Here is a 12,300-nt window from a genome sequence, read left to right as displayed (position 1 = left end):
CCTGGCCTGGCCATGGGAGTGTTGGCTGGGAAAGCCTGGGGAGCCGTTGTCAGGAATGGTTACAAGGCCCCAGTCCAGGGATTACAGGAAGGGCAAAAGTAATCTCCAAGGCTCCTTTACCCACAGTCCTATGAGACCAGGTAAAAGTACTGTGGCCATGACTTCCAGATATAATGGCCATCCCTAAAAAGGTGGACCTGGGAGGAAATGTTGGTGAATGGACAACATGAGAAGGAAAGTGTGGGATTGTGAGGATGTTGTGCCCGGCTGTGGTTGGGGTGATGAGGGCCTGACTTCCTGTGGGAAGGGGTTCTATGACCCATCCTCTGGGTCTACTCTCTCAGGTGGTGGCAGACAGCCGGCCTAAGCTGTCCTATTCTCTTGTCCAAAACCAACATACTTCCCGCCCCTGCCAGTCCCTCCCTAAGTTACTGGATCCTGTTTGGACAGCTGTCCTCTTGCCCAGGCTGACAGGCAAGAAGGGCCATGTTGGCTTCTTCTGATGCTCCAATGTCTTCCACTCTACCCCCTCCTATGCTCCCCGCTGCAGACACCAGGCTGGAGGCATAAGGGGGCCATAGCAGAACCAGTAGCAGAGGATTCATGGAGAATAGAGATCCAGGCTGGAGAAGGCAGGCACGTTACTGACTGGATCTCCAGAGCCAGGAAGATGGTTCAATGTGGAGAGGCACTTGCCACCAAACCTGACCACCTGAGTTCAATCCCCAGGACAAATACAGTGGAAGGAGGGAACTAGCTCTTGTGAGGTGTCCTCTGACCTCCATGCATACACAAATAAATAAATGTAGTTTTAAAAACATAACAAATTGGATCGTCCTAGCTTTCTTTGAGGTCACAGTTGTCTCTGCTAATCTATAGAGTTGTATGGATATGAGCTTGCTGCCCTCCCTCTCCCCACTCTCCTCCCTCTCATCTCAAGATGCACCATTGTTCATGAATTTTTTTTACTGTAGTGGACTTGGGACCTGAAACCACGGACTGTAAAGCCATGGAGGGACTTCTATAAAATGGTTGCATTTATTCCTATCCAAGCCAAACTTTTAAAACACAACGAGACCCTGTCTCAAGCGTCAGCAGGAATGTTCAAGGTGGCCAGAGCTGTGAGTGGCGGTCACTGGGTCACTGTGTCATTGTCTGTTTCAGTTCCAGCCACCGACCTGAGCCGACAGGGCATGGCCCTTCCCAGCTCTGCCCCAGCCCCTATCATCAACAGACAAGAAGTTCAGGCAGCAGCTGCCCACAGCAGACAGCGGGTGAGGCTACTAAGTCAAGAAGTTGATATTGTCACTGCAGAACAAACCATGGCGAGACCCCACACTCATGTGAAAAACAAAGCAAGAAAAGTCCCTGGGGCCCTAAGGGCTGCGTATGTGTCACTGGTTGTGAGCGCAGAACACAAACAATCCTGAGCCACAGGTAGCCACTGCTTCCGTTTACCAAGCTCCTACTATGCGCTGGGCTATGACGTGTTGGCATTTGTCTCTGACATCATCTCTAATCCCCACAACAACCTGCAGAGGTAGCTATTAGTGTGTCTATTTTTGGCCAGAGAACTGAGGCTCAGGGAGATGAACCATCTTGCTCCAGGTCACACTCGTGAGTGATGAGCCACCATCTGAGCTGGGTCTGCCGCACTCCAAAGTTTGGCAATTGTCTCTGGAACTTCTCAGTTTCTGAAATCAGAGGTTCTTTCGATTTCCTTTTGATGGTTCTGTGGCCACCAAGCACCACGTCAGGTGTGGTGTGACAGCTTTGGGGGTCCAAAGATGAACAAGAGCACCCCTCTGGAAGTTCACAGCCACAGAAGGGTGGACACACCTGTGGTGAGGAGACAGCAGGTGCACTGAGGACCAGGAATGCCATCCAGTCCTCCATGGACACTGGCCTCAAGCAGACATTTCTCAAGCTCCCTGGCGCCACTCCATGTGGACACTGAAGAAAAGAATAAGGAAGGGACGGAAGGCCCAGCATCCACGCTAACCATGCCTCCCGCCCGTCGCCTGAGTTACCGTCTGGCATCTCACCGAGCCCTTCTACTCTGAAGAGCCATTACTGTTACTTCACAGACACAGAGAGACAGGCCTGCCATGCCGAACGCATCGTGTGCTCTCTCTAGGGCACTGGCTTTCCTGGAGGTGTGGGGATGTGAAACCCCCTTCCAAGGGACAGCGGCAGGAGGGGACAGCAGAGGGAAGGTGCTTGGGAGCTGCAGAGTAGGTCAGAATGTTCCCTATCGGGGCTCCGGGGAACTCCCAGCATCCACCCCCATACCCTGACTGCCTCCCTCCAGTGCACTTTCCACAGCCATGTAAGAAACTCAGCCTGTGCTCACTTCCTCAGCTCAGCCAGTCCAGCCGGCTCGAGCCTGGACCTCTCCTTGCCTCCTCCGCTTATGGGGGGGACTCTAGGTTACAGGCTGAGGCGCCTTCCCCTCCCCACGCGCAGCAGCGGATGGATGAGTCGCTGGAAGAGACCAGGAGAACTGGAAAGACTTGAGTCCCTTCTGCCAATGGCACAAACAATCTGCCAGCGGTAATAGCAGAGCAAAAGACTGGGCCTCCCCACGACTCGGAAGAGGGCAAGCTGACCACCCCAGCCTGTGCCTGCACAACACTGCCACTTAGGGCCTTCCTAGAAGCAAGAGGGACCAGCGGACATGGGGGTCTTTGTTCCATTTTCATTAAAACATAATACCTCTACACTTCCACCCTCCCTGAGGGGCTCTTAGAGGTTCCTGTTAGAATCAGCATGTGTACACCTGGTGGATAGACCTAGAATATGGCAACAACAGGTATCTCTGGCATGCACCTTTTCTCTCTCTCTCTCTTTTTTTTTTTTTTTTTTTTTTTTTTTGGTTTTTTGAGACAGGGTTTCTCTGCAGCTTTTTTAGAGCCTGTCTTGGAACTAGCTCTTGTAGACCAGGCTGGCCTCGAACTCACAGAGATCCGCCTGCCTCTGCCTCCCGAGTGCTGGGATTAAAGGCGTGCGCCACCACCGCCCGGCTTCTCTTTTGTTTTGTTTTTGAGACAGGATTCCTGGAACTTGATTGTGTAGAATAGGCTGACCTTGAACTAATAGAGATGTCTGCTTGCTGCCGTCCTCCAAGTACTTCAGCACTAGGCACATTTGTGCTGTCTGTTAGTTTGTTATTCCTGGAGACCGGTGTCAGATCGGGTATGAGCCACCACACATGTTCCATCTGTTTGGTAGGAAACGTTTGTAGTCTTACTATGACAAGTTCTTGAACAAACCAAGATGGCAGTTGAGTAAAATCCTCTAGCAGGGCTGAGGGTGGGGAGAGATGTTACACAGCCATAAGAAAAATAAAATACACAACACACACACACACACACACACACGCACTCCCTAGGCTGGGTGGTAGTGGTGCACACCTTTAATCCCAGCACTTGGGAGGCAGAGGCAGGTGAATCGCTCTGAGTTCAAGGCCAGCCTTGTCTACAGAGCAAGTTCCAGGACAGCCAGGGCCACACAGAGAACCCCTGTCTCAAAAACAACAAACAAACAAGCCTAGCAAATAAAGTCACACTTGGTAGCTCACAGTTGTGATTCTGGCCTTGGGAATGGAGGCGGGAGTGGGGGTGGGATCAGAAATTCAAGGTCATCCTAAGCTACATAGTGATTTAAGGACAGCCAGAACTCTACAATACCCTATCTCAAAAAAAAAAAAAAAAAAAAAAAACAATCAACCAATAATAAAAATAAAGAAAATTAAAGCTAAGTGTGGTGGGACAGGCCTTTATTCCCAGAGCTCAGAAGGCAGAGGGAGATGAGTCTGTGAGTTTGAGGTTAGCCTGGACTACATGATAAGTCCCAAGCCAGCCAGAGCTACATAATAAGACCCTACCTTGAAAATAAAAAGAGGTAAGAAAACTAGCAAATTAGTGTGAGTAAGCTATTCATGAGATAGTTTTAAATAATAAGTTTTTTTTTAAAAAATTTCACCTTCCTTCATAATCAAAGAAATAAAATTAGATTTTTTTGAGACAGTTTCACACTCTGTAGGTCTGGCTGGTCTGGAACTCACTATGTAGACCAGGGCAGCCCTGAACTCACAGTATTCCACCTGCCTCTGCCTCCCAAGTGCTTGGAAAAGGTGTGTGCCACATGCCTGGCTTTCCATTTTACTATAAGAAAAGACCATCACAACTGTTGACAAGATGAACGTGATGGTGTAGTCTTGTAATCCCAGGATGCGGTAGGAAGAACTATTGCCACAGTTTAAGGCCAGCCTGAGCTACATAGCAATTCCAGGCGAACCTGAGCTACCTAGTGACATATTATCCCAAGAAAAACAAAAAGGAGAACTAAAGAAAACCAAACAAAAAGGAGTTTGTGTGCCAGCACTTGAGAGGCGGAGGCGAGAGGATCAGGATGCCCTCAGGGAGAGGGAGGTTAAGATGAACCTAGTCTGAAAGACAACAGCATCAAAAGTAATGGTGGGGTGGGTTTTGGTTCATGAATGTAATCCGGGGCTGAGGCTGGAGGAATGGCAAGTAGTAGGAACTACATAGTGAGTTCAAGGCTAACCTGGGACACCTTGAGACCCTGTTTCAAAAACAAACAAACAAACAAACAAACACTAGTTGACACCCGGCTACAACCATTCCATCAAGGTCGGCCAGCTGGCATTGAGGAAGACTGCTTTGCTCTCCTGAGAATCTATAAACTGCAGTGGCAGGGTGCAGAATTGGGAGGAGTAAGGAGCTCCCTGCTTTGGAACTACAAACCCCTAAACACATGTTGAATGTTACAACTAAGGATTTCCATTTTTATTTAAGTCTGGCAAGATAGGCAAGCAAGCTGCTGAGGTCAGGTTTACAGGAGCTGCTGGGAATACTGGGCACGTTAGTAATGAGGGACAATTTTTCATACACAATTCAGGCAAATTTTTGGATTCCCCAGGTCCATAGTGTTGTAAAATAAAATGCTTGCCCTGAGTTCAGAAGACTGTTTGGCAATCTTTGAGGTAAGAATGTTAAAGTTCCTGATGAGACATCTTGGCAAGTCATGGACTGGGCACAGAAGAAAAGCAACACAACATTCAAAGACCTATGACCTCCTTCACCCATGCTTGTTTACTGATGCCTTGGCAAAATGCTTGGGGGCTGAGCTGGGTGGACCAAGGATGCCAAGGCTTGTCATCTAAGGAAACTGGGAGAGGCTGGGCGGTGATTCCGGTTAGATGGGTCCCCACCCTGCACGAGGCAGGTAGGCATGCTTGTGAATCATAAGCCCCTCTTGTTTGGAGCCGTTGGGCGAGTTCTCTTAGTCCCACTGTCAGCTTTCACGGGCATGGTCCTGAATGGCCTTCTAAAGTCCGGCTATCTTCAGTTTGCCCAGCTGAAACAGATTTGCCAGGACAAACTTGCTAAGCACTGGCCATGCTTGGAGACTCAAATGTGGCATGCCACATCTCTTCAATGAGAAGCACGGGCCTCGACTCACTCTTCTCTTACATTGTACTTATTTATTTACGTATGTAGGTATGTATGTACGTATGTATGTATGTATGTACGTATGTACGTGTGTGTGTACGTATGTATGTATGTATGTATGTATGTATGTATGTATTTATTTTCAGGCTGTCTTGCTGTAATTCCTCTGACCTTGAACATGTGGCTGTCCTCCCATCTCTGCCACCCGAGTGCTCCGGTGAGAAGCTACCACACCCAGCCTCAAACTCCTCTTTCCTTTTGCTCTTTCAACCACGTCCCGTCCACCTTTTCCTATTTGGGAATTCTTTTAATTCCCTCTCGATCCAGCCAGTATCTTCCTCCATGCTCCTCAGGGACCTGCAACCTGCCATTCCCTAACCATGCCAGATGTTCTGAGTTCAAGCACAGGAAAGACCATGTAATACAGGGTGCAGTGGTCAGCAGAGTGAGGTGCTACCCTTTGGTCTGGGGCCACCAAGGCTGTGAGTACCCATGCCTCCTTCCCCCTCCATTTCCCAGCTTACACAGTGAGGCTACACTTTTCTCCCAGTTTGCCTGCCAGCTCTCCCCCTGCTCCCCCACTGCTGCCTCTCCCATGGGAGTCCTGGGTTTAATCTACCCATTGCTGGTGCTGACATGCCCTAGACCGAAAGCAAGCTCTGTGGCAGGTGTGTTTTTGCCTGGTGAACGGAGCAGCACAGGGTGCTGCTGTCAAGGATGGGGACAGGCAGCAAGAGCTTGCTTGGCTTCTTCCGTACAGCTGCTGCCCCTCTGCTCCAGGTGCTCCTGTTTAACCCCGCTATCCAGCGGAGTGTGGAGACCTGGACGGGAAGGAGTTCTTCCTGTCTCTTTTGTGCCTTAGAACCCTACTCACTGTGTTTTTTTCTAATCCAAATCTCATTTCGAAATCTCCTGCCAGAGGGGTTTCCCAGCCCCTCCCAGTTTTGAATCAACCTGCTGATTACAGCACTCCTGAGTGAGGAATAGAGATGCTGGGTGGGATTGGCCTGGCAATGGGCCCAAGGACACTCCTGTGTACAACACTCATCCTACTAAGTAGCGTCTAGAGAAACAACCTTATTCCCTGCCTCCTGTTTTAAGAAGGAAAACCAGGTACGATGGAGCAAAGACAGAGGAATGGCCATATTACTCCCCTGGGGCAGCAGCTACAGATAGTCTGCATGGGGGTCTCTCTCTAGGGAGTGACCAGACCCTCTTCCCCCTGTGTCTAATGGGAGATGGTCTGCCTTTTAATTCCTCACCTCTGGCTTAGCAGCTTAGGTTTTTAGACCCGTGTGCCAGAGCAGCGTCTACAGTAAACACAAACCTGGGTCTGTCCCCAAGTGCCGCACTGTGGCTCTAGGTCAAGCTTATTGTCCACAAAACACGACCCTGAGAGTGATGTGAAGTCAGAACATCATCTCTGTATCATGTCCTAGCCAACAAAACATGTCAGACAGTTCACGGTCTCACACTTGTTTGGTTGTTTTGAGACAGAGTCCCATAAAACCCAGACTGGCCCCCAACTCACTATACAGCGAAAAATAACCTCTGTCCTACTCAAAGCCTTGTCTATGCAACCAGTTCCCAAAGAGCCGTGTCCCCCTCCCCCCGCTTTTTTTTTTTTTTTTTCGAGACAGGGTTTCCCTGTAGTTTCTAGAGCCCGTCCTGGAACCCCCCCCCCGCTTTTGTTTTTTGGGTTTTCGTTTTGTTTTGTTTTGTTTTTGAGACAGGGTTTCTCTACAGCTTTGAAGCCTGTTCTGGAACTCGCTCTGTAGACCAGGCTGGTCTCGAACTCACAGAGATCTGCTTGTCTCTGCTAGATTAAAGGTGTGCACCAAAACCACCCAGCTAAGAGCCAGACCGTTTATGCAAATGAAAGCATGGTAGACAAGTGGATTTCTGGCTGCCCTAGAGGTTCCTGTCGCCCCTCTGCAAGGCGGATGCTGCTGACTGGAAATGAAGCTGTCTTCTCTATTCCCAGAAATCAGTGGTAAACACCTGCTGCACTGCCAGCTGTTGTTCCAGCACACGGTATCTCAGTCTTCACTCTGGCTGAGTACGAGCATTCAACTGTCTGGTGGCAATCACTGCAGGAGAGCAGAATTCTACCCCTCATGTGTGTGCATTTGCAAGGGCACGTTCCCCAAAGACAAGTGCCTGGCTTTCCAGAAGCTCAGGAAGTGTCCAAATGGAAAGATAAGATCCATTCTCATTCCAAGTGTGCCTCCTGGTGATTGCAAAGGAGGAAGGGCCACACGGAAAGGACAGGGCTGAGGGTGTAGGTCTTAACCTTCCTGGACCAACACCTTGGTGGAATTGCTGGTTATTAGCTTTGCCAACATATTTTTATCCCCCCCCACCATTATACACACACACACACACACACACACACACACACACACAAAATAGCCTGGACTATAGATCCATAAGCACTGGCCTAGCACACACAAGTTCTAGAGTCAACCCTCAGCACCACAAAAATAAAAATAAGCTGGAGTATACCTTAGCTATATGCTAACTGCCTAACATGTGTGAGGCTCTATTACTCCACAAAGGGGAAAAAGGACAGGTCGGTGGTGCACACCTTTAATCTGTTTAGCACTGGGAAAGCAGAGACAAGATCTGAAATTCAAAGTCATCTTCAACCAAACAGAGGGTCCTAGGCCAGGGTGGGATGAGAATTTTGTCTTTAAAAATAAATTATTACTATAACTGGAGAGCAATAGAAAACACTTGCTTAACCTCTGGCTTCTACATCTAAACAAAACTCAACCCCCCCACCACCAAGGTGACTGACTGGTGGCAGACGCCCAGAAACGGTGTGTGTAGGTGGCTCACTGCCCCCGGGACCAAGCATTTGGCTCCCATACTCTTGTCCATCTCCAGAGTGGCCGCTCACAAATGATTTTTTGTATTTTTTGTTTATTTTTATCTTTTTAATACAGAGTTGGGCCAGCCAGATGGCTCAGTATTTAGAGGTGCTAACTGACGAGCCTAATGGTCCGAGTTAGATCTCATGTGTGTCTCTCAAGTAGTCCCCTGATTTCCACATTCAAACTGTGGCCTTCATGTACCAGCACACATACACAAACACACACAAATAAATAAACGTAATAGAAAAAAGTTAAGACAGTGACTCCTGCAGTCCAATCTGGCCTTAACCTTAAACTCACTAGGCAGCTAAGGCTAGCCTTGAACTCCCGATCTTCCTGCCTTCACCTCCTGGGTGTTAGGCTTATAGGACCAGATCCAGCCCAAATATCTTCCTAAGAACAGCTTTTGGCACCTAAATGAATGCTGTATGCCACGGTGGTGCTTTAAAGGACTCCCACATGAGGCGTCCCTCCTCCTAGGCTCCAGAGTTGCTGTACCGTCTTCACAATCTGCCCCAGCCTTCAATACTGCCCACTCCTCACTTAGACCACTGCCAGACTCCTCTCGACAGACAGAGTGAGCCCCCTCAGACTTCTGGGGTTCCCAGAGTCTCCCGAGAATGTCTCCTCCCCACAACCCTGTCTCTTGATTTCCTCGTCTTCAGGCTCGGCAGTGAATGAGCGTCATGGGTGCAGTGGGTCTTCCATGCTTAGCCACAACACCTGTCTCATACAAAATCCAACTCCATACCAGACCGGGTGCTTCAAGTCTCTACTTAGCTCCTTAGGAGGTTGAGGCAGGAAGATCATAAGTTCAAGTCTGTCTGTTCTACAAAGGGAGTTCAAGGCCACCCAGAGAAAATTGGTGAGCCCCCCTCCCCAAAAAAGTGTTGGGTAGGGGCTGGGTGGTGGTGGCACAGGCAGGTGGAGGCAGAGGCAGGCGGATCTCTGTGAGCTCAAGGCCAGCCTGGTCTACAAGAGCTAGTTCCAGGACAGGCCCCAAAGCTACAGAGAAACCCTGTCTAGAAAAACAAAAAACAAAAAACAAAAAAAAAAGTGAGTTGGGTATGGTGGTCCACACCTTTAGTCCCACCACTAACCAGGTAGAGGCAGGAGGATCCAGAGTTAAAGCCCCAGGCAGGTAAAAGTGCTTGCCACTAGGACTGAAGAGCTAGGCTACCTCCCTGCAACCCACATGATAAAAGGAGAGAACCAACTTCCCACCATCTTTCTTTCTCTCAAACACACACAGACACACAGACGCACACACACAGACACACATAGACACAGACACACACACACACACACACACTAAAAAACTTTGATAGATTTACTTATTTTTTTATATTTATGGGTGTTTTGACTGTATGCATGTAAGTGCACCACATGCATGCTTGGCGCCAAGGAAGGCAGAAGTAGGCACTGGATCCCATGGAACTGGAATTGCAGATGACTGTCAGCCATTGTGTGAATGCTGGGAACCCAACCAGGGTCCTCTACAAGAGCAACAAGTAATCTTAACCACTGGGCCAATTCTCCAGCCTCACCCCCCATTTTTATAAATATTTATTTTATGTATATAAGTGCTCTATCTGCATGTATGACTTTATGACAGAAGAAGGCATCAGATCCCACTAAAGAGGGGTGTGAGCCACCATATGGTTGCTGGGAATTGAACTTAGAACGTCTGAAAAACAGCCGTGCTCTTAACCAGTGAGCCATCTCTCCAGTCCCACCCCACCCCAATTTTTAAATGTAATAATAACAAAAGAGAAGTCTGGGATACTGCTCATTGGTATAATGTCCCCCTAACATGTTCCAGTCCCTAGAGTAAACCCACGTACTGAAATGCCAACAAAGGGGTGGGAGGGGCGACTCTTGAAATCCAGTGGTTAAAAGACTCTGCTGCCCTTGCAGAGGACCTGAGTTCAATTCCTAGCACCTATGTGGAGCGGTTCACAATCACCTGCAACTCCAGTTCCAGGGGGATCTGACGCATCTAGTCTCTGCAGGACCTGCACTCACATGCACATACCCATACATGTCACTAAAAATTAAATATGTTTTAAGCGCAGCTCCTTTGCTACCCCTGAGGTGCTCTGGTGAAGGAGGCACCTGGCGGGCTTTATATGTCAGAGGCTGAATGGAGGACCATTGTCCAAGCGTCGGCCCCTCTGATGGTGGACCTGTCCTGCTGTGGTCAGGCCGCCTGACCCACAAAGCCCAGTGGCATGGAGGTTACAAGGCTTGTGACTGCCTTTATGTTTAGGAAAGAGGGCCTTCTGCCTCACTAGGATGCTGGGTGAAGAGGTTAACCGTTTTCCTGCTGCCTCCCCTTTAAAAACATCTCATAAAGGTGCATCAGAGGACACAGGCTTTTGATCTCACCTATTATTAGCTGCAGAGACAGGGAGGAAGTACACTCACCTCAGAGAGGTAAGGAACAGGAGCCGCTGAAGCACTTAGCCCCTTGGGAGATAAGGCTGTTGATGTTAAGTCAGGAAAATCCAACTCCGGCACAGGACCATTTGTAACCGACTGGGTGGCATACCTATCTTGTCTTGGGCACCATTCCCAGGCCAGGAGATAGAAAATCTAGTGGGGACTGTGAGAAAACCCAAGTATGATCATGAGCCTGGCTACACCCTTCTTGAAGTGATCCAAAGGACTTTATGAACACTAACTCACATGTGATCTCACAGACATCCAAGGAAGGGAGGCAGGGAAGGAGGGATAGAGGGGATAAGAAGAAAGGGGAAGGATCGAAGAAGTAAAAAGGCAAAAGTCTTTTCATTTTCCCAGATTATAAGGGGACGGGGCTGGGCATGATAGCCCATGCCCTGTAATTCCAGCACATGGGACACAAAGGCAGAAGGACTACCTCGAGTCCCAAGCCGTGGGTGTTGTTGACACAGGGCTTCCCTAGCATGCACAAAACCCTGGGTTTAATCCTAGCACTCTATAAACCTCTACATACTGGTACAAGCCTATAATCTCAGCACTTGAGAGGTAGCGTCAGGGGATCAGAGGTTGAAGGTCATCCTTTGCTACATACTGAGTTTGATGCCAGCCTGGACTACGTAAGACTCTACAGGAAGAAAGGAAGGAAGGAATAGAGGAAGGAAGGAAGGAAGGAAGGAAGGAAGGAAGGAAGGAAGGAAGGGAGGGAGGAAGGAAGGAAGGAAGGAAGGAAGGAAGGAAGGAAGGGAGGAAGGAAGGAAGATTGGGAGGGGGGAAGATTGGGAGGGAGGAAGGGAAGGATGCAGAAGAAAGGGAAGAATAGAAAGGAGGGGGAGGGAAGGTGGAAGGCAGGGAGGAACTGAGAGAGGGAGGGAGGAACATAGGAATGGTGGCACACACCTATAATCTTAGTACTTGAGAGGCTGAGCCAGAAGCTGAAGAGCTGAAGGTCAGCCTGACTCCATAGTGAATTTAAGGCCAATTAAAGTTACAAAGTGAGACTCTGTCTAAATAAATAAATGATATTATAGAAATGTGCTCACAACATATACTAATGTGTGTTGTTCTTATTAAATAACATAAATAAACAAACAGGTGGCTCAGTGGGTAAAGGCACTTGCTGCTAAGACTGGAGACCAGAATCATTCCTGGGACCCATCTGTAAGACAGAAAGAACTGACCTCCAGCCGCCATGCCTGTGCTGTGGTACATGTGGCCACAAGTGTACACACACATATCCTCACACGCACATTTAATTAGTTAAAAAGCCCAGAAGGAAGGGGGACAAGCCTTCAGTTGACCAGTCCCCTGTAAAGTCGGGGAAGAAAGACAAAGGAAGCCCTGTTCCTGGCTCTACAATCAAAGAACACAGAAGTGTGTGTCGGGGGTGGGGTGATTGTCCCTCAACTCTGGCATTCTCTGATGCTTCAGACTGGTGTCAAGACTTCACCTGAACCTGAACCACTCCCCCATCCTATGCTGCAAAA

Source organism: Arvicola amphibius, chromosome 1 (assembly GCF_903992535.2).
Source record: "Arvicola amphibius chromosome 1, mArvAmp1.2, whole genome shotgun sequence".
Taxonomy (NCBI): Eukaryota; Metazoa; Chordata; class Mammalia; order Rodentia; family Cricetidae; genus Arvicola; species Arvicola amphibius.
Note: the sequence above shows the minus strand (reverse complement) of the source record.